A 24,154-nucleotide genomic window follows, 5' to 3' on the forward strand; every position below is an offset into this window, starting at 1 on the left:
AAAAATTGTTACCTTTTTCCTGAGGGGATAAAAAGCTCAGTGGTTTCTTCAGTACCTGGGGCAAACTGCAGCTACGGAACAACTTAAATCCCAAACAAATCAACCAAAACCCCAGAACCACAGAAAACCACCATTCTTCATCATGAATAACAAAAGAATAACAAAATCTATCAGTAAACATGGATGAGGACCTATCAGTGGGCTACGGATGAATTCACAGGAGGAAGGAAGACTGGATGCATTATGGACATATCTTTAGCAGCTGATATCATGCATAATTACACCACAGTGCTGAGCACCTGAAAGAAATTTTGGAGAGGAGAGGTGGAAAAAGCAGTTACTGAATGATGATCTGTTATTTAGAAGCTGATGCCTAGAACACACTTTTATCTTGAAACCACACAAAGTGTTTCAGAATGGGTAAGACTTAACAGAACTGTTTCTTCTGCCAAAAGGCCCAAGAAAAGTCAACTCTGTCTCTTGTGTGGGTTGGCTGCAAGGCAGGATGCAGCCAGGCAGGACACATTCACCTCCCTCCACTCTGGCTCACGCAACCTCCAGCACAAAATAATAGATGTTGTAGGAAGGCTGTGACTTTTTGTCTTTTTATTGCCTTGCCGCCGTGGCCCGCTGGCAGCAAGGACAGCCAGCCATGCTGGGCTTCACTGGGAAAGGCTCCCAGCATGGCTGGAGCTAGATCCATGGAGAAGGGGAGCGTGTGAACCCCAGGCACCCCACGCTGCAGAGCAGACCTCCAGATGTTGGAAGAGCAGCGCGTCCCGCTTGGCGAGCGGTGGAGGAGGCGACGAGGGTGGTGATCCTGCCGTCGGGAACGGCTCTGCTCTGCAGAGCTGGCAGGAGATGAGAGGTATGTTCTGCTCTGCAAAGAGCTGCAGCAACTTCCTCCAGAGCAACGGGGAGCTGAGCAAAGGGCGGCTGCACTGTAAATCACAGCTCCAAGGCTTCCACAGGTGAGGCACAGCTGGGCACACCGCGACGGAGCAGGCAGGGTCTGGTCCAGCCCATCGCCGGGCTGGTTGGATCCAGACCTTTCATTTTCCTGGCTCTGCGTGAGGGGGATCTATCACCTTCCTGCTGGATTTCTTTTGAGACATAAAGAAAGCTCTGGGACAGCACCCAGAAGGGGATTAATTATTTTATTCTGCCTTCCCAAACAAGGTTCGAGCGTTTCCGGGATCAGCCGCGCTCCTTGCACGCACATGAGCTGTTCTGGCAGGGGCGCCTCAGCCCAATTTAGTTTGAGTGACAAAAGTTAATTTTATTGATGCACAGCCTTCTGTGATGCTAGGTAGGAGGTCCGACAATGCAAATCAAACTGCTTCTCCCAAAATATCCCAGTGATTGATAATGAGGCAGTGATGCAGATTTCTGACACTTTTGATCCTACCATAAGTAAATGCTAAATTTAGCCCCAAGAATTTAAAAAGCTAATGCCACGTTGCTTTAAAAGTGATCAGCGAAAGATATACATAGTTTAACAAAGTCCAATGTTATTCAATGAAGATTTCTTTTTTATCAATGCCAAAACAAAGCTGTAATAAGCAAGATTTCAGAAATAAGGGGGAAAAATTAACTTGAAACAAACCTAGGCATTGAAATCTGTCAAATATGCTATTCAAGTGAAATTTCGCTTCTAAGTGGAAGGTTATGTACTGTATCTTGATTTCACTACAGTATATCTACAAACATATATGTGTCAACTGTTCTGCAAGGTGCATAAGGGACATATCCAGAAGCATTTGAACAAGGAAGATGACTGACATTTAAAAAAAAACCTTTATTATATGTCTATATTTTGTTTCATTAATCATGCATGTTCATTAACCAATCATGGTAATTTATTATGCACTGTTTGGAGACATGTTGCATTACAATGGTGTCATTGTCACTTTGATCATCTAAAGATCTCACAGGATGACATTTCCAACCACAGGACCTGGCTCCTCTGTATGTGCTGCATGAATATGTACTAGAGACTCAGAAGTGTTCAAAAAGAAAAGGGAAAAAAAATCAACAACAAACCTGCAGTGCAACAGTGTTTGCAAGATACAGAAATTAATTATGTAGCTTAAAGATAACAACCCACAAATTAGGTAGAAATATTCAGGTGAAGTGATTTGCACATGATTTTAATAGTGGATAAGCACCAAAAGGAGACGGTATTCATTTTGTCATGTAATATTTGATCATTAAGTGTTTTGCTAGGTTGTATCATGCTCGATCTACACAACAATCTGAAAAACACACTCTTTACAAAACAACCTAAAAATGTTCTCAAAAGACTGGGTTTTTATCACTACCAGCTATTGCATTTTTATAACAAGGAACTAAATATATGTTTACCAAAAGACAGACGCACTACTACCATAATGCAGCCCTTCCTTTCTCCTCAGTCTGAGGTCACTGCAAGAAGTGTTGTGAATCTGAGCAATACATAGAGTCTGATTTTATGGAACCAAGGTTTACAACTTCTCCACTGCTCATTTCTGCCTTCTATTGCACCTTTCATAAACCTACTGATTAATATCAAACAGTGAACAACTCTGACAAGCAGGATTACTAATCCAACATAACTGTTTATAGTGTGAATGAAAAAAGTGCTCCATTTCCAGCCACTGCACTTAATAATAAATTCCTGTTGTACTTAAATGTTGAAGGGATTACATAACTGTCAAAGTTCCTTTAAATGTTAAGGGTAGTAATCATATTAAAGACATACTATACAGAAGTGAAAGCAAATGTCAGTTTAGCTATTATTACCATATTTGCATGGAGTTTGGAAATATAGGGCCAGATTCCTAAACACGTCACGTTTGGGGTCGTTGTGGCTGAGCAGAGAGGAGAAGGAGCTGCAAGCAAGTCGTGCTGCGATCCTGTGCCATATAAGGGTCAGAAAAAAGGAGCTTCATGCGCCCTAGCACAGCCACGGGGCTGTTCTGGATTCCACCAGCTGAAACAGGACCACCAGGACAATTGTGCCAGAGAGACGGAGGGGAATGCCACGCATTCCTCCTCCCTTGCTCCCTCTTCCGCTGCGCATACTTCACGCGAGGAAGCTGCTGCATTGGCTCGATACCATCCCAGGGCAATTCTGAGGCACCCACTTAAGACATACTTATGACAACTGTGACCCTCTTGGGTATCCCTAAGACAGCAAGAGCCAGGAATCTGGTGCAAACAAGATCAAATATGCAGATGCTCTCCATGCGGTCTTTAGATACCGTTCCTCTGACCTCTGCTATTGGCTTAAGCACATTAAACACCCTGGAGTCAATTAGTAACAAGCAACACTATGAATTGTCTAGAGAAAATTAAGGTAAATTAATTAAACTACTAAAAAACGAAATTTAAAAAAACCCTCAAGAGCACAGCAATAGAACCCCCAGTCAACAGACCTCCAAACCCAACAAAGACCAAGATCTCAGATTGCACTCTATATTTACCTCCTTCCCTGCATTGGAATCATTTGCAGGATTAAAACCTGAGCCTGGCGCCTCCCCACACTACAGTTATTGGCAAAGAAACAATTCTTTGACTGTCTTCCAGTACTCTTTTAAAGGACTGGGGTTATTCACGCAGAGGCACACCCCACATCCAGCAAGACAAGAGGAATGCCTGCCCATGGAAGTTATGTGCAGGCAATGAAACCTTTGTTCCCAAGTTAGAAATGGGACCCCATTATTAGCATTCCTGATTTTCATAGCACTGCTGGCGTTCCACAGCACCCAGCAGGGCTCAGCCAGCAGCCTCAAGGAAAAAAAGGTCTAACCTTGAGTTTTATATCATCATGAAATCAGTTCATTTCAGAAGAACTCACCTGCAGTGCTTGCTTTGAGAGAGACAGAGGATTCCAGCCAGAGTCTCACCCAAAAGATGAATGCCAGTGATGCCAGCTGGTGCTGATGTCTTGGAAGAGCATCAGAGCTGAAATCCTTCCTCCAGTGCTCTCTGAGTGGTGTTCCTTGGAAATGCCCCACTGACACACTGCCTCACCAGCAAGCTTTGCCTTATAATAAAAAGAATAATGAAAAAGCAACATAATTAATTCACTGCATGTCCAGGGAAAGTTACAACATATTTGATACCTAAACATTCAGTATTGTCTGGTAACCTACTCAGTGGTGGGTGGAAAGCAGTCTCCCATGGCTCAAGAATCCCTGAGATGTTGAACATTTTCCTCTACAAACTCAAAAATTCAAAACATTTGCCAATAATACACGTGTAAGAATAGAGATGTCTCTGGATAGGGTCTAGAGAAGGTCAAATTGCTTTGAAACACTGTCTCTTTTTTTAGGATAGATATCACTATGGCAGTGATAAATATTATGTGAAAAATCTAAATAAAGCAAGCTGGATGTTGCATACTTAGAACGGGTGTCACTAAAGTTGTTTGTTTTTTTTTTTTTTATTCCCCCAAGTGAAATTTCTAGGAAGGATTTTGGCAATTTTCTTAGTGTGGAAATCACCATGGGAAGTGCTTTGGCCCCAAGGCATTTCACGACCTGCGACGTGTTCCCTGTCACCACGTCTGGCCCCTCTTCATGTCAGCCTCTTCCCTTACAGGAATTTTGAGGTGGCAGAGGAATTGGTCATGCTCCTATTTCTCAGCATTCTTTTCTGAGAAAAGCTATCAAAACAAACTGCTTTTTAATTTTTTCTTTTTTCAGTTAGTGCCTCCTTTTTAAATCTCTGGTTTCGTGTTTGTCCACAAATGGATAAGGAGACCTTGAGGCTCAGCAAATGGTCACCTTAGATGTTTTCCTGAGGGCTGGAAAGGTTGAAAGAGGGAACCCCACGCTCCTCCATTGGATCCTGAGATCCCCCTGGCCCGTTGACATCTACCATCTAATGCCTGATGACAGGGCAATGGAGGCTGCATGTTTCAGCTGCATTTCTAACACTATCAAAGCTCCTTTTCCCTTGTAACTGAACTGCTCTAATTATGCACATTTCCCTTTGCTGTATTCCTCAAGGTCTTGTCTCACCAAATGATGTAACTCTTGATTACTGCTCTTGTATTCAGCTTGTACGACGAGGCTGAAATACTCCCGAACACCTTGATGACAAGTACATGGATTTGCCTGGCAAAACAATAACCACGCTAAAGCTCTTTTAACATCCTGGTTCCTTTGCTGAAAGCATCTGCCTATACTGTCAATTCATCCCGTGCCTCTTGGGTGCCTGACTTGAGCAGGAGCATGCGAGCCCTAGAAATGAATACATGCCGCTGGGGGTAGCACTTACAGTAGAGGAGGATTGTCTCATGAGTGATAAGGGTGACAGAAGTGCAAAGCAGAGCTGAGTGGATCTGGCACTCGCATTGCGAACAACACAGCATCCGTACGGGAAGATTTTCCCACAGAATGACATGCAATAATTTATTCTAAGCCCTTCCAACTTGTGTGCGGTGGGGTTTTTTTTGGTTTTTTTTATTTGTATTTTTTTTTCTTCCCCTCCTCTGTGAAGTTGCTGTCTTCTGCAGCTCTTCTCTAAATAACTATTTAAGATGCCACTGCTAAAATGAAATGCATGGTTTGAGGGTAAACTAACCAGTCTGACCAAGTAAATAATTACTAGTCAACACTATCCCCACATAACTACGTTCTGCAAAAGAGTATCACTGAGAAACAAAGAGTGGGTTTTTATAATAAAATACAATGGTCTAAGGTAATAGTTAAAAATACCCCATTTTTAACAAGTGGTTATAAGTACACAATTAAAATAAAAATATGCCTCACAAAGTTTTAGGCAGGAAATGCTGGTTTTTTCATTGCCAGCCCTGCACCGAGCATTTCAACTTCCAAAAGGTCACAGCGTGAAGGACTTCCAGATCCCCCAATGCTGTGGAGCACAGAGGAGCAGAAAAACTCTCATCCTGAGCCAGACGGGTTTCCCAACACATCCACTGTGATGTCTCCAGCACCAGCCACCACCAGATGTTTCAGCAGATGCCAGAGTGGATGACATTAAGGTGGCTGTGGGATGCTCCTTGTCTTCTGGAGGAGATCAAACACATTCTGACCACACATGAACTGGAACCAGAGAGGTACAGGCACCGTGCCATCACTACTGAGAACTGTAAATTGCAATGGGACATCCTCCCATGTACTGCTGCTCTGACCAAAACTGCTGCTGGAATAGGCAGAATTCACTGATGCCAAGGTTTGAAGTCATAGTGCAAAAGTCTGAAGACTCCCTGGACACCTACAGACATCCTTTTGTCTTTCCCTCAACTTTTCTTATCTCCCCCTCCCACCTAAGTCCCTGTTGTTGCTTAGCTGCATTGTTCAACAATTTGGTAAAAATAGCTATAAACTAAAAAAAAACCCCACATATTGCCACACTTACCTGATACAGAAAGTCCATGGACTGCAACTTACATGTTTTACAAAGATCTGTAGAAGTTCTATCATATCCAAATACAATCAGGCAAAAAACCTCTACCTTTCCCCTGGAAACTTTTCTAAGGAAACTTTGCTCACGTGTCCATGAGACGTGATCCCCTTGCCTCTTGCAGCCTGCTCTCCAGCTGTTGGTGGTTAGTGCAGAAGAGACAGGGAGTCCAATCCTGCTCTTCAAAACATTTTTGTTTCACTCTCAGGCACCTTCTGCCTTCAGCAGCCTGGGCAGAGACTGGCTCTTAAACATTCTCCTTTAGACTCAAACTCCCCACCCCAAAAATGCATTGAAAGGAGGTAAGCACTCAGAATTAGTTCAGTTAGTCTTGATTTTCCTAGGCAGCAACCTCAAAATATAAGCACAGCCTTCAAAACACGAGCTTGGAATGTCAACTAAAGGTCACAATTTTATTATTTTTAAACCAGCTAAGTGTCTTAAAATGCCCAAATGGAAAAGAAAGAGTAATGATGTAGCAGTTTGAACTATTTAACAAGTCTTAAATATGAAATTCCTTTAGAAGAAGGAAATCCATGTGGTGAATGACCAGCTCTCTCCTTGGTGTAGAGTAGTGGGAAAGGAGAGAAAGAACTTTTAAGAAAAGTACTACAACATCCACAATGATAGGTGGATTTGAAAGGGGAGATTACCAGAGATAACAGTCCACCAGAGAGATCTGGTGTGGATTTAGCAGACAGAATCTCCAGGTGGTTATTCTTACAGCACATAACTACAACACCATAAAAATCACACAAAAAATTATAAATATATATATATATATATCTCAAACTGATTTTTAAAAATTACCATAATTAACAAACACAACAAAACTGGTTTGAGGAAAAACCTGTGAGGTGCTGGGCAGGTCCATTCCCTCAGATTTCTGTGATGCTCCCAGGGCATAGCTGCAGGAGCACATGAATCATTGCTCTGAGCATATGCAGATCTTTGTGAGACTGTCTTAACAGATTTCTGTAATACATACATGATTTAAAAACACACTTTCATTTAAAAGTTCAGTTTTTGTAAGCACATCAAAGCTTTGCAAATGTAGATTTATTTCTTTTAATAGTGCATATTAATAATATTGACATAATTATCACTATTCATATTTGAAGACTCACGAATACAAATTTTTCAAAGATTACTTGAAATTCAAAATGGGGAGTAAAGAGATCCATAATTTAGCGGGTAGAAGTGGGAGTCAAGTTTTCTGGAGCCTAATTTTCCCAGTGTTTAAATATTGCAGAGAATCAATGCAAAGCTATGAAATGAACTTTGGAAAAACTGTTCATTCCCTTTACTACACTTATCCAATACATAAACTCAATAGGCTAAAATTCATCTACTTTACAAAGATTTGGTGCAGCTTAATAGAGTGCTTTGAGATCTTGTGATGAAAGAGTGAACCCAAGTACAAAGTAATATAATAAAGATAGCACCATTAATTAGAATTATTAAAATTCATACACTAAAATCTATAATCTAAGCAGTAGGGACCAAGTTATTCATGGGTGTTTAAAATAAGGAAGAACATTAAGAATACTAATTTTGACAATTGAAGCCCGCATACCAAAACTGTCCCTTTTGTTCTGTTTAGTCTTTGGGGAGCAGATAAGTTCACACAGAAAAGAACAATAAGCTGCTGTGTCTACAGCCTTTGATTTGTTTTTTAAGATGGTCAGTACAGCAAGCGCTAAAAAAAATTCTTGTTTTCTGGAGCAACCAGTGTTGCAATGGGGTAAAAGATAATGTTTTGTTTAATTTAAAAGGTGGAGAACAGCACTCTAGCTGTCATAGGAGGTGGCTGATGGGGAGATGAAGCTGAGGGTTGGATGGGGCTTGGAGCAACCTGGTCAAGTGGAAGATGTCCCTGCCTATGGGACATCTATGGGACCTTTAACCCAAATCATTCTGTGAATATACAGATGCTAGTGCGGGCTGCAGTCCATTCACAAACCAGCTCCTCCTAAACATCCATTAATAACTTGGTCCCTACTGCTCAGATTATAGTTTTCAGACTTTAACCCCTCTTGGCAATGCCCTCAAGAGAAAAAACACTTGGACCCTTCACGTGAAGCTTGCCTAAGCCACACCTTGGCTGGAGAGATGATGAATTGCCGTGACTGTGCTCCTCTCTGTCCCATCCTGCCGTCTCCATCCAGCCAAACCTTGCTCTAGCAGACTAACTCACATGCAAAGCTCTGCTTGGAGGATTGTCCACCAACACTGGTGTCCAAAATGAGCTACAACAATGGCCACATCAGAGCTGCTGCCAGCCTGGGGACTGTGACTAACTTGTGCATACATTTGCATAAGTTATATAAAAATGAATGTATAAAGTTATATTTATCTGTACTTGTATCTGCTTTGATATGAGTGGATGTTGCTTGTCCACCCACAGCAAAAACTTACAATATTGTAGGCTTATAAATACAGAGAGCAGGAGTGCAAATTACAACAGATTTCTCCGAGGTTACACTTCAGATGTTCTTCAGGGGTCTGGAGTTGTGGACAGCAGTGAGGGCTGGTAGCACATCAACAAATTGGCCAACAATGTGGCACCATTTCCAATGCTCGTGTTCCCAAGAATAATGGAATTGGTGTGATAAACACCTTTATCTCTTCATCTTCCTTCCACACTGCACTGGTCCTTGCACCAATCCCATCAGTTACAATTCTCTGCCTGCACTATCCCAGCCCAAACTGGACACAAATGTGGGAAATCAGGAGCCAAATCCCACTGGAAGTTGGTGGGAGTTTTCTGGTTGACTTCAAAGGGAGCTGGAGCAGGTCCTCAGTGCATAGCAAGGAAGATGTTCATGGAGATTTATAAACATGATTTTTTTGTTCATTTTTTTACTGCCTAACTTCATAATCTCAGTTTCCTGGATTGATGCCATGGATTGCTGTTCTGTAGCTGATTTACAATAAACAGAAGAGGAACTCGGCAAACATATATTTTACTGCCAGTAGCAAACACTTCAAATTCCTTCTGTATTTTCAATGAAAAAAAATTACTAAAAAGATCTAGAGAAAATACAGTATCTAGCTTAATCCCTAATTGAAGAAGAGTAGATTGTTATGGAGACACAAATTATATTGTACATAATGAATTTCATCAGAATACAAATATAACAATATTGCTTTTTTGCCTTTCAACTAGGGAACATCCTATTTTAAACTTGGGAACCATTTAGCTTTCAGATTTCTCAAAGTATTTGCAAGGAGACTTGGAATTTCAAAGTAATTGCAAGGGTATGTGAAGCTCAAATCCAGCTTAATGACAAAGGGGGAGAGAAACCAAGAAATCTTAATTAGCCTAACCAGCGATAACTAGATTCAGTTTCTGGGTGAACAGTGTCAGATTAGTACAAGAAAACAAAATATTCATTTAGGAAATATCCAGGTTCTGTGGGAAGGAGGAAAACACAGGTCAGGAGAGCTCAAATTCAAGTTGCCATTACCCCACTGAAACATCAGTGCTCAAATTGTCTGAGATAACAAAACGACTGAAAGTTCCTCATTGAGATCAGTTTGATTTGTAAATACATTTTTGCTTCAAAAGACACATAGTGGATAAATCTAATAGATTTAGCTTCAGGAAGAGAATTAGGAAGAAAAATTCCCACTAAAGGTATGATTCATCCCTACCTGTGTTGTGTATACATCTATATTGACAAACACAACTATCCAGGGAACATGATCTCATAGGTAACTGCCTCAGCATATAGAGATATATTTGTAGCTGTTGTTATTCCATGGCCATGCTCTGATCTCTGTAAAAACAGGATTAATGAGTTTTCTTGAAACTTTCATTGTGTATCCAATTGAACAAGAACATCTTCTTTGGATCACACAATATAAATTACCTAATTAAGACACATGATCTGTGTAATAAACCCACATATATAAAACATGTGCAGAAAAGGGTTTTTCAGTCCAAATGTGTCAATGGGCTTTTTTTTTTTCAATTCAAGGGAAAAAAAGTATGCCACATGTAGACTAACAGTCTCCCAAATTTCCTTTTTCTTTTTTTCTTTCAATTACGAGAGCATTGTCGTTACACAAGTCTAAAACAGAGCTCCTCATGCTGGGATATTTGTGATTTATTTTCGATTTTAACCAAAAAATGCATTCTATGTTCCACTTTTGGAGTTTATACATATCTATGATGTTTTAAATTTGTACAGCAGCACTATAGATCATTCTATATCACTATTACAATTATTGCTAAATAAAAAAATAGGATGATATAGACTAAGTATAGCACATAAAATGCCAACAGCTTCAAGTTCCAAAGGAAGAATGTGATCCTTGAGTACATAAAATGGAGGATAACAGCAGCACACTGTTGCTGTCTCCCCAGTATACAGCACTGGGGAAACTATTAGAAAACAAAAAGAAAAAAAATCCCCACCAAACTAAACCTAAAAATGTTCAGTTCTGCAAATAACACAATAAAATGCCTAGCAAACTTGTTGGAATTACCTCAGGGGAGAAAAAAAAATAACAAAAAAGACAATTTTTAAGAGCTGTTGCAGATTTAAACTTCACCTGTTTCATTTATGAAGGAGAAGGATTTTGATAAAAGTTAAATTTGTTCAGGCATAAATAATAAGAATCAAATTCTGAAGGTCAGAAGGCTACAGAAATTTAGGTGATAAATATTTTCTATACTGAAAAATATTTACAATAGAAAACCTCATTATTATTTTTTTCCTGAGGAAGAATATATCTCAAGCTGAGTCTTTAGGAACTATCTAAGCTGAAGCATAAATTGGAACTATCATGGTGAAATTAGTGAAAAAAGCACTATGGCCTATAGATCAAGGGGTCAGACCAGTCCCTTCTGACCTTTAAGTAAAAGAGCAGCATTTTATTTAGGGCTTCTACTCTTTGTATTCTGTTAGTCCTGAGAATTCCCATCACAAACTCTGCATCATGGAAGATCCCGAGCAAACAGACACATTTCCTGAGCTGTCCCCAAGAGTTTACAGCCTTTAAGCTCAGTTTTGCAACTTGCAGTGAAAGAAGTTCCACACAAACAGGATCATTTTCCCAAATTCAATGATAACACAATACTGACTTTCATTGTAATGGTATTTCTTTCATTTTGCCATCACAATATTTGGGACTTCAACTGCATTCCTTGCTAAGTGGCCTATTCTGTTTAGCTCATACGAGACTCCAAATTGCCATTTAAAATTCCCAAGTTTATTGGCTCTAACCTCCTGGTGCCAGCTATTTGAGATGACAAGCCAGAAGGCAGGAAGGGCACTGTGATGGAACACGACGTGTACACGTTCCTGGGGAATACACTGGAGGCTCCTCTCTTTCATCCGACCTCTCCAACACTGAAATGCTCATTACATTGGCCAGACAGATCATCTTCACATTTGAAGCCCTCAAAACTTTCCAAGTTACCCAGGGAAAGATTTACTAATGCTCATTTTGGCATATCTGAGCTAATGGGGTGTCCCAATTGCATTTATAGAATCATTGAATGGTTTGGGTTGGAAAGGACCATTAAGGGTCATCTTGTTCCAACTCTTCTGCCATGGGCAGGGATGTCTTCCACTATCCCAGCTCCATCCAACCTGGCCTTGGACACCTCCAGGGATCCAGGGGCAGCCACAGTTTCTCTGGGCACCCTCACCTGGCACTCACAGGGAAGAATTTCTTCCTAATCTCTAATCTAAACCTGCTCCCTGTCAATGTGAAGCCATTCCCTGGCTCCTGTCCCTCCATCCCTTGTCCCCAGTCCCTCTCAGCTCTCCTGGAGCCCCTTCAGGCCCTGCCAGGGGCTCTGAGCTCTCCCTGGAGCCTTCCCTGCTCCAGGGGAACATTCCCAGCCCAGCTCCAGAGGGGCTCCAGGCCTGCAGCAGCTCCATGGAACCCTCTGGGCTCTCCCCACCAGCTCCACATCCTCCAACACTGGGGACCCCATGGCTGGTTTCAGTCCCCATCTTTGGAACAGCCACTCTTGCAAGGTCTCTGCTGTCCCTTGGAGGTCTCCTGGTGATGGATTTCTGGCTACTGGGCAGAAACTGCACACAGCAATGTGTTCCAGCAGCACAGTTCACGTCCCCAGGATTGTTGTATTTCTGCTCACCACAATAGTTACTAAAACTTGTGCTCCAGACTGGTGGGATTCAGCTTCAATTTTTAGCACACTATTTTCACTGCATCCTACACCCAGCCACAGCTTATCTATCATTTGATTCTGACAGATACATATTTTATATTTTGACAAGCTGCCCACTTGACTGCTTTCCTGTGACATCATCTTATCTCTGAATGTACCAACCTGTTAATAACTTCATTTTCTGGTTGAATTTTTCCAAATTAAATTAAGCAGGCGAAACATGTTAAGCTCACCAAGTCCTCTTAACACTTCTGCTGAAGGGCATCCTCTGATAGCTTGATTTTGAAAAGGGCAGCATACAACCTGTTCAGACAGGGATCTGGTCCAAAATATCAGGTTTCTTGAAGGTAGAAGATTTCCCCCGCAGCTAAGAAATACAAAGAGGACAAAACACACAACATAAAAACAAAAATTAAACTTTTACCATCTGATAACTGATATTCTAAAAATTGCATCATTATTTAATGGTACTTGAAGAAAATGCTTATGAGATAAAAAGGAGCAATAAAATCTAACAAACTGATTTTCAAGTTTTCTGTTGTAGATAGAAAGATGCAAGTTAAATATAGTTCAATGGTAGCATGAAATAATTTTCTGTCTTATGACAATAAAAATCAGCAGAAACTCTTCCTTCATGTTGACTAAAAAAGTTTTAAGGAAAAAAGTCTTCTTCCTGAATATATTATATAGTAGTAATTAAATATAGACACTGTCACTCTTATCTTATTCTGTAATTAGCTTTTCTGTGGAAGCAATACTGCACTGGACATGAAATCACAGGACAGTGACAAAATTTAATTGGATAACATGGACACAAAATCAGAAAACCAGGCTCTTTTCCCAGTTGCAGAGCTCAGAACATTCCTTCTCATTCTGTGCCTCAGTCTGCTGCCATTTAAATTGAAAATGCTGCACCAAGAGAAGGAAAATCAATATGAAAACATAGCACAAGTTATTTATTTTTTTCTCCAGTTGTGTTACAATGTGAAACAGAGCACTCTCGGTTCCTGGAGGTTTTCAGTGCTCTTGGGCTGTTTCAGAAATAAAGTTTGGCATTCACAGAGCCACGATCACAATTCCTGACCCACTTGGCTGCTGGCAGCAAGGGAGGAGTCCAAAGGAGCAGAGCCACGCTGTGCCCAGAGGTGAATCAGCATCCCTGGCCATCCTCCCATGCTGGGGACAGTCCCAGGGATGGACCTCTGCACTCCAGACTCATCCTGCCTTGGAGAAAGGGCTGTGGCACCTGCCCGCACAAAGCCAGCAGCACCATGACAAGGAGAAAGCCCAAAAGCACCAGAAAGGAGCCCAAAGTCTCCAACCCTTCCATTTTCACTGTGTACCTACAACCTGCTCTACCCTGAGAGGAGGGATGATGAACTGAGAGAAAGGCTGATGATATTCCCCCGGACTCTCTCCTTTGAAAGCCTGAACTGCACAAAATGCCCCAAAATAAATTACCACCACAGTGGGACTTTGTTAGCATTTATAGGCTGCATTGCTTGATACACTTGAAAATTTACATTTAGTGCCAAAATCCTCACTCCAGACAGTCCAAGGAGAGTATAACTTTTATCTTTAACAGGGTGTCAGACTCTAAGAGGGGGTTCTGAGAACACAGTGGATCTCACTGGGCTTTAGACCAGCAACATTCAGAGACGCTGAGTGTGAGTAATGCCACCCACCACTGGAGAAAGTGGCAAGAGAGTGCCAGAACCTGACAGAGCTCCTCAAGCTCAGGCCTTCCCTACCCCACTTCTCTCCACCAGGAACTTCTAAACCAGCCTTATGCTTCTTGGAAAAAACATTGAGACTGAAAAACCTGAGTTATAATAAATATTTTTTCCTTACCAACGCTAAAACAATTTTTTTATGGTGCTCAGAATGGCCTGATTCCATCCATCATGCTCCTGTAAAAATCCAAATTTAAATCATTGAGGGCCTCGCCTAGAAAGGAAGTTCAGTCCTGAGGCAGAAGAAACATGAGATCAGAGACCAGCTACAGAAAAGGCTTTTATGCAGAGATCTACTACAGGGTAGCCACGTGCAGCATCTGAAATACATGTTTATTGTATTGGGGAGTGGAAAAACCAATCCGTAACTCCAACTTGTTTAAAAGAGATTTAATTAGAACTAATACAAATGCATCTTTCCTACATGGTTGATCTAATCAACAGTGGCAGGTTTAATTACAAGCCTATTTAAGGTGAACATATTGCATTACCGTGGAAAAGATGCATTATTTTACATTGTAGGTGTACCTCCTACTTCTCTATCTGTCACACAGGCAGTGCCTTTAATAGCTGTTAATGCAATGTCTCTTTTTCCAAGCTCCTTTTTTTTTTAAATTTTTAAGCAGAATCCAATGGAATCCAACCCAAATCTAATAATTGCAATCTATTCTATTTTTTTTTTCCTTGCTATTTAGTTTTCACCACAAAGAAAATGACAGGTCTAATATGAGGCTCCTGAAATGTAGTTACATCTAAGCTTCAGCGCTCCAGAGCACATAAAATAAATATATGATCAATGAAATGGAACATGACAAAATGTTTCATATTGATGTTATTTTTCTTTTCAAAACGTCTTTTATGGTTAATGCCCTCAGTCACTTTTTCCATACATTTTCTTTTTTTGTAATATATAGCTTTCCTAGTTCTGATTTCAAGTTCAGGGTGCCTGGGGAGAATTGGAAGATTTCTTCAAACCAAGACTGTTCCTTCAGCCTTTCACATGAGAAAATTGTTAGGCGCATTAAAGTATTCCTGACTATGTTGCATTCCTTTGTTCAGAGTGAGTTTTGGGAACACATCCTTTTCTCATTATATTTCCATAAAATATATTTGATCTATTCTATTCTTAGAATACCTCTGATGTGGTCTGTGAATGGAGAACAGCATAAAAATATTTCTTCTTTTTTTTTTTTTTTTTTTTTTTTTAATACGAGACAAAATGTTTCCATTTCTTAGACACATAAAAAGTCACTGTATAGCGCTCCACGAAAGTAAAACTTTACAGAGAGCGTTGGTGCAACTCGGCACAGATCTCAACAGCATCCAGTTGTAACTTGGAGCCCCATCAAATCCACAGTGACAGAGGGAGAAAGAGGGAGAGGAACAGAAAAAAAAAAAGGAGGAGAAATAGAGGAGGAATGAGACCTGGATAGTACTACTGGGAAGTGGGTTTAAATTTAGAAGCACAGAAAGATGTTAACCATGTGCCTGCTAGAAAAAAGTAAATCTACCTTAATAGTGGTTGACAATAAAATCACCTTTGGAAAAAAATCTTAAACTTTCAGAGCACAACCCAGGATATTCCCAAATGTAGGCAGATATTTGAAATGGTCGCACAGACAGAGCATTGCAGGAATTTAGGAGTTTTTTCCCCCCTTTCACTTCCCTATCTGCTGATTGTTTTTTCCTTCAGGACCTTGAGAAACACGGAGCAGCTTTTCTGCAGCTCGGGCTTGGCTTGGCTGTTTATTGCCACACCCATAAAATTATGGTTTTGATCAATCCCTTCCAGGACCCTTTTATGCTCTGAAGTTTTCCATTCACCCAAGGAGCTCCGCTCCAATCTGAGCACGAGGACAGGAGCAGGTCTGGATTCACCCTGCAGAGTGAAATGCCCTGCAGGAATCTCCCTGCAGGAATGTCATCTGATGGGAGCTGGGAGCCTGCAGCAGCCCAGCTGCCTTGGGTACTGACCACAAATGACTTAATCCCCAGCATAAACAAGGCCTAACCTTCAAACTCATCTGCTGATTCCCTCGCAGCTTCCTACTCACAGTTCACAGGAGATGACTTCTCCTGGTTCCCACGACTGGAGAGCCAGGATCAAAGGCTGGAAGAAAAAAGAATATAAGGCTTTTTTTGGGTTTTATTTTTTTTTTTTTATTTTTTTTTTGTCTTTAAACTCAGGTTGCAAAAATCTTTGCTTCAATCTGCTGAGGTGTTTAAAAAGAAATAACCATATAAAATTTTAAGCAGTAACAGGCTCGTGTAGGTACAGGCAGCAGTGGCTGCATGGGGTGCAGTTAGTGCCTCTCATTATCCTCAAAAATTCATTTATTTATTTTTGGTTGTTCAAGAGACAAACTGGCATTCTCTCTATTTGAGTAGCCATGGGAAGCAAGTAAAGTAGGAAGGTTTGATATGTTCAATTTTTAAAATTCTCATCAGAACTGAAAAATATTAGAAAAAAATTATGCTAACAAAAATGTGAAATCAGTGAGCAACAATTTTTTTTTAATTGCTGTATTTCACTTTAGAGGAGTGAAATATAGTTAATGGTCTCGAAATCAGACTGGTGGTGTATGCCTGGGAGCCTTCTGTGCACCAGCAGCACAAAACATCTGCCTGGTCCTGCACAAAGGGCTGAGCCTGGAAATGTGGGAATTATTCACGTAGGTGTGTTGGCAGGGCTGTGTCATCCACCCCATAATGCACCTGGTTGCTATCACTTTTACTTTAAAGAGCACTAAAACTCAGCTAATAAAATTTAAAAAGAAAATCATATAAAGTGACATATAAGCAGGTTTCACATGAGAATAAAAAAGCTGTAGCGTGTTCCCCGACACGTGAAGTGTACATTTGCTTTTATCAGGCTTTTCCCAATTAAAATAATGGAAAACATTCACTACCTAAAACAAATATTTAAAAAACCCCTCAAACCAAACTGACCCACGTTAATAAGTAATGCATGTGCAGCAGGATCATTCTGGCACAGGAAGATTTTTGCTCCCCTCTATGAAATTTTCTTGGGTAACATTCGACATCACCGATTTCCTCACATAAAGGGACTTATGTGAAGACAGCTTTTTTCAGCCAGGAGCTCTCCATTTCCAGCAGTCATTTTAATTGCCATGTGGCACTCTCCTGCCCTCAGCACCCTTGGCTCTGCTGTTGCCATCCCAAAGGCTTCAGCCATGCCCATCCCAGGAAGGTGGGCTGTGTCATACTGCTGGGGGACACTATTTCTTATCCCTGAGAGTGGTTCTGTGAGCACTGCTGATGCTGGCAGGAGCCCAAGAGTACCCCAGCACAAACCTGGCTGAACTACTCTTGGAGGGTGATGCAATGCAGCCTGAGTAATTTAAATTAATTAATTAAAGGCATGATAAATGATCACGTAAAGCTGTTTGAACTGTCCTTGTCAGCGTGAGGCTGAATTTTCAGCACTGAGAATCACAGAATATCTTGAGTTGGAGGAAGCCCATCAAAGTCCACTTTGCCCACTAAAGAGGCTGTGAGCTCCTGTCCTCACTACGAGGAGCTGGAGAACCTGTGTGTGATGGACACCATCTCCCTGCTGTCCCTCAGCTTCACAGCCATGCCTTCACCACCAGCCCTTCCCAAAGCTCTGCATTCCCCTTCACAATATCTGCCCACACACAGTGAGTACCAGAGGATGCAAAGCCAACGCGTGAAGTGAGAACGTCCCAACTCATTCTTAGGGGTGAGGCTTTCTCCACTTCAAAGAAAAAGCAAGTCTCAACCAGATTCTAACCAGAATTGAAATAAAATAAAGAATCATATGCTTCTAAAGTCCCTCCAAAGTACAGGGACTTTGGGACCAGCTCTAGCATCTCAGTGCTGCACATCTACTGATGTGCAAGGTACAGGCCAGTGACAGAGTGAGCACTTTGCTTATTGACATTTCTTCCTATCAGCTCAGCCATCTACAGGATCAATCCCTTAATTTGCAACATCTTTTAAGCATGTCAGAGATCAGAAATGAGCCATATCTTGGTTGTTAATAAGTTTCTATATAAATCACTGCCTGATTAAAAACAAAACATAGTATCCTCCAGTAATGATCAAACCCTACAGTATAGCAATGTTAATGACCCTTTACTGTGGAGCACTGGAATATTTTTATAATAAAGGTTATGACTTGCATTGTATTTATTGTAAGCAGGGGTTTTATATTCTAAAAAAATCAATATTTTAATATGTAACACCTAAATATATGACCTTGCTATGGCTACATTTCAAAGGCAATGTGTGTGTTCCATTTCACTTTTTTCTTACCAAAAAAAAAAAAAGAAAAAAAAAAGGTGCTCTCTCTCCAGAAAGTTGTAAATATCCTAGAAAGCCTGTTAATCATGAAATCCTGCAAGCCGAAATTTGTTTGGGGTGAGGGGAATCTGATTTGCAGCAAAGTGCCTTTGTTCCCGACGCAGCCGTGCCCGTGCCAGCAGGGCAGCGTGTCATGCCTGGTTACATGTGTCGTGTCGGGTTAAAATGATGTTCCTGACATACCCAGGCTCGCTGCCCCATCTCCATTATGCGTCAGGCTGCCCATTTGAGGAGCATTAGATTTTAATTTCCTCACTCTTGGCGTTGCATGGGTTTGCCAACCAGCGAGCACGACTGATGCCCTATTCTGTCACCGGTCCCAGTGGAGACGGCCCAGCAAGGCTCCTGCACCCACCAGGAGTCCAAACACACTTAAATCATCCGTGGCAATGGTCCAAGCAGGGAGGAGAGGTTCTACAATAAACAGCTGTGTCAGCTGAACATAGTGTGGCTTGGTTGCTCCTTTCCCAGAGCCCTCCCTGAAAGCTCTGCTCCTCAAACAAGAAATAACCAATGATTAGGGTTAACACCAGTGTTGGGTTGGTGGGGAGATGGTGTGCAAAACTTCATGGTTAATTAGAAATGTAGATTAATTGAGCAAATGTGGGCTTTGGTCCCACTGAAAGCAACCTAGGTATCATTGTTGTAGGATTATTGTTCTGCAACACAGTTCTCATACAACTCTCAGAAACACATCAGTCTCTACTACTAAAATTTGCTTCTGTTAAATTCACGTAAATTCATCCAAATATTCTGCCTCTTTTCCTCTGAAATCCTGTTGTAATCAGCCCAGTACACAGGGCTGGCTTTGGGATAGCCAAGCATCATTAGTAAACAGATGCTTCCTTACAAGGACATTTTGGATTCCTTTTCCTGCTTACGTACTAGTGTTGAAATGTCACAGCTCTCACCAAAAGGCTGAAGGCTTAAATGTTATTTGGCAAAATAGTAACTTCTTCCTCTTTATTCTGGATATAGAATTGATAAAAACCACAGCATCAAGGTTTTATGGGGCTACTCAGATAATTTGACAAAGTGTCAAACAAACATTTATGCATTAGAGGCAGAATTTTTTAAGTTCCCCTTAAACTAGAGGCCTGCAGAAAAATGCTTTGTGATAGATATGGGTACAACTTCCACAAACACCCAGCCCTTTCCTTATTATTTTTGTGCCCTGTCCATACATTTGGCAGCCAAAAATGTAAGTTTCCTTGAGTAAGGTGTTCTAGAGAACATCTCACATAAAGCTGCAGAGCCCTCAGCAGAAGCAGCAATGCTTTAACTTGCTCAATTCCTGCACCAGAACTACCTCCCCTCTGGGAAAGGGACCCTAGACCTCAGAAATTTACATTATGCATTATTTATAGAAGCACAAAAATAAAGCAAACACGTTCATTAAGTGAAGACTTTTGTACAGCTGACTTTGCAAGTATGATCCATGTTTGGATCTTGAGCTGACATACTTCAAACCTGACAGAAACCAATTTTATAAAAGCAGAAAGGAACAAAGCAATGAATAATTAAGCTATCAAGCATAGCTACATCACAAGTCAATGTTTCTCCAGCAGCAGCAGTTGATGTACACTGTATTATCTCATACACTTGGAAAAAGTAACAGATATTACTTGTTGCTGCAAAATTCTAACAGCAAGCCCTGATTTTTCAAGCTGACATCAGTGACACACATAAGACAGGTGATCATAAAGGTACTTGAGCACTTAAAAAATGAGTGAGCCTGAAAATGTCACCTAGTGACAAGAGTCATACTGGGCTGCTGGGCTACACTTTATATTTGATAATTTAAATTATAACTTTTTCTTATTACAAGGCTCCATATTTCTGCAAAGCAGTCCCCTACCCCCATTTTCAGCTCTGCTTCAAATAACTGGGCAGTTTCTGACATGTAAAGACCCTGAGATAACTTTGGGTTTTTTGAACTGTAGCAAAAGTTTTCTGAAGAAAATCTGAAAGGCAAATTTGTTACTCTGAATCTAAACATGTTTTTATTTTAATTGAAATTGACTGCTTTACATCTTGCAGCATTCCAAAAAATAATAAACATCTGAGGCTTGCTGCCTCTCTAGCTGGACAGGTTTCCCACAGCTGAATCCTTTGATGATACTCTTTGGGCTTTCTATTTTAGGAAGTCATCCCTTTCTGCTTCTCTCTGGAGGAAAACTCTTTGGCTGTCCTGCCAATCTTCCTCTTGACCTCTCTGTCCTGTGTACTTGGCCCTTCCATCTCTTTTCTAAAGTCCTCTCTCTCTCCTTTTCCACATTGCTAGGCCTTCATAATTTCCAGTAATTGCCCCTAAATTGCTGGAAAACCTCTTCTATCCTGACTACCAAACTGTTTAGTCTCCTAACCCTCCTTCTTCATTTTCCCTGGAGTATTTCCCCAATTTTCAGAGCAAGTGCCCTTCCAAGACCACCCCTCGTATTTGTAGGGGTGTAACAGCCAATATTGATACAAATGGGTGCATTAACTGCAGGAACCACACAGAGCAGCAGAAATCTGTTATTCTGACACTGAAGCTATGCTTAAACACCAAACTTAATTGAACATCAAGAGGAAATTTTTTTCAAGCGCCACAATTTTAAACCAATCTCTAATTTCCAAACCCAAATATTATGATAAAGAACACACAGAGGTGTACTGGAGACTGCCTTTTTTTTCTTTAGAGATCTGCTTAGTAAACACCTCTCTTCCATGAGCACCATAAAAATGGAAATATGGTTAGACCAGCTGCTTTGCTGTGTTTTGTGTGAACTCCATTATTTGTTGCAATGGCTGTAAGAAAGCAAACAAAACCCTCTCCTCAGCACACACATTGACATTTTCTTCATGAAAACTACAACTCTGACTAAAGATTTTTATTTATCAGACCCCTCCAAGCCTTCTGTCAGACCAGGAAGAACTTTCCATGCCTAAGGATGAAGGGAGAGTGCTCGTTTTTGGCCTTGGTCAAAGACCTTATTTATAGACACACATTATTCTCTCCCAGCAATATATCTCTATCTGCTCCAGTCAGATTAATATTTAAACATGACAACATTGTCATTCAAATGCTTCAGGCTTGATTACCATAGTTCTCACAGTCACAGTAGGAAGCCACTGACTTTAAAAGAATTACAAATCTTTCAGAGCACAGCAGAACCAGAAGCAGAGGCGGCCTCCAAGCCCATCATCCTCACACACAGCCCTCCTCCCATTAAATATCACTCCAGATACTTGCATTTCATTTTGAGTTTTCAAAACCCTCAGAGGGACAGAGCAGCTCTGCGAGCTCCCTCACCCAGCATGAGCACACTTGCACTTGAGAATTGCCTTCAAATAGGGACACAACCAGGAATCAGGCTCATGGAGACAGATTAAGTGGCTCAGGCAACAAAGAGACTCACTCCTAAAAATACAGCAATTATTAGAATACCAGCATTTCTAAAAGCCACTAATAAATCTTGCTTTATTGACCTACAGCAGGCTCACAAAAATAACACCGTAAAATAGACAGCTCCAGAAACCCCTCTTCATAGACTGGGGCAAAAAAGAATAAATGCACTCTTTGCAAAATTTTGAAACAAGTAAATTGATAAAAGCAATTGTGCAGTTAGCAAAAGCACTTTCAAATATTCTGCTTGCCTGATGTACAGTCTCCTTAATATCAGGATATCATATTGGGCTTAGAACATTTCAGTTTAGAACAAGTCAGCCTTCAACCTCGCATGTGTAAAGTCTTAAAAACTTCTGGTTTTGAGGGCCTTCAAGCTATCCCTGTCCCAGTTCCCACCTGGCAAAGGTACTGATCCTAACATTCATGTTCACATTTTATGCAGTGAAGTAGAACAGCTTTCAATTTAGGAAACTAAAACACCCTCCAGCTGAAGAAAATTCTCACATTACAGTATGTTAAGAAGAATCTACTTCAATTGTGGTCAGTTGTCATGGAGAAAGAAGGAAGGGGGGGGGAAAAAGTATATTCCCATGTGAAAACCTTTCTCAGTTAGGAAAAAGAAGAAAAAAAAAAAAAAAAAGAAGAGAAGCACAAACAAAACCTCAACTCCTCTCCTTCCTGTGCTTGACGTTTTATGCAAAGTAGGTGAATCTGGAACGAGAGATCATTTAAAAAATACTCATTATGCTATTTATGTACAGAAATGTGGTTGTGTAAAAGTATAACAGGAATGCATTCACAATTGGTTTAAGTAATTTTCTCTTGGCAAACCACCATAAAAAACGGGCGTCATGGCGCCACCAGAATCCTAAATTGTGGTGGAGAATCATCAGTACACATGGCATTAATCTCTGTCTCCTTGCAGGAGACACCCTTGCCTGCATTGCTGGCCTGTCTCTTAAATCTAAGACATTGTAACTTGAGTTTAAAATGACACTATAAATAAGATATACTCTCCCTCCCCACCGAAAAAAAAAAAAATTACCCACTTTATTAAAAAGACACATATTTTAGACAGTTTATTCCTGTTGGAGCTTTTTGTTGCCAAAGAACACCGAAAGCACAATACTAATGGGTTAATAATAGATCATGTAATCCTCAGCATTCACATTGGACATGATTCAGACTACTGAGAGACTTTTTAAATATATACAAATAATTAGTTAACCCATTGGTATTACATTCTTGCTACTTTGGATTGATCACAAGACTGTAGGGATCTCATTATACCATCCCAGTTTATTTTCCCCAGTGACTGAGAACGCTTAGCTGTCTTTTAATATCTTACTATTAATCGCTTACTAAGTTCTCAAATCTTTTTCCCTCTTCCAAATTTAGGCAGAGTTTTGTTAATAGAGCAATTTAAAATATCACCATTCTCCCTGCAAATTTCTCCGTGGCATGTAAACATTGTTAAAATGTTCTACAAGATGAAATTCATGTCTTTTAAAGGAAACTGTGTCTCTATTTTGGTGGAGAAAAAAATAAAAAAAAAATTAAAAAAAAAGAAAAAAGACTGATAGTTTGGGAACACCCACTCAAGATAAAATAAGGATTCTGGAAGATTTCCTGTGGGGGTTAATGGAGGCCAGGCCAATGGTATCTGACCTTGAAGTCCCTAGATGAAGTTTCGTGTTTCTCCTCAAATTATTTCTGTTGAGGCTTTTTTTAAGGTGCCTTCATTATGTAAATCTTAGTTTGTCAACCCTGATATGGTGAGAGTCCAAAAAATGTCACCGATAAGTGCCACCTTTCTCTGCTCTTACTAAAAAAACCCAAGGAACTCAATGCAGAAATATTTTTAGTCGATTTTCCTATATTCTTAGCGCAGCATTGCCAGAAACATGCTAACACAAATCAGAGATAGTACAGCAGCACAGCATTAGCATTTTAAATAATTAGCAGAAATAAGTATTTTAAATGAAACTTACCCCCAATGACACACGTTTAATTCAGATTGTGAGCCACAGTGTGCTTTTCCCCACAAGTTACACGGCTTTATTACTGTCTTAACAAGCCATTATTTTAGATACCTCGGAAAAAAAAAAGGGGGGAAAA

At 40.6% G+C, this 24,154-nt stretch overlaps 1 long non-coding RNA gene across 1 annotated transcript; it reads right to left on the reverse strand.

Moving 5' to 3' along the window:
- Nucleotides 1–3,824: 3,824 nt before the first annotated feature.
- Nucleotides 3,825–24,154, reverse strand: LOC134420957 (uncharacterized). Its single transcript, XR_010028471.1, has 5 exons — nucleotides 24,028–24,154; nucleotides 16,353–16,408; nucleotides 14,417–14,475; nucleotides 12,799–12,932; nucleotides 3,825–4,027 (listed from the first exon to the last, which is right to left on the reverse strand). It is a non-coding gene; the product is annotated as an uncharacterized LOC134420957 (long non-coding RNA).

Source organism: Melospiza melodia, chromosome 8, assembly GCF_035770615.1.
Source record: "Melospiza melodia melodia isolate bMelMel2 chromosome 8, bMelMel2.pri, whole genome shotgun sequence".
Classification (NCBI taxonomy): Eukaryota; Metazoa; Chordata; class Aves; order Passeriformes; family Passerellidae; genus Melospiza; species Melospiza melodia.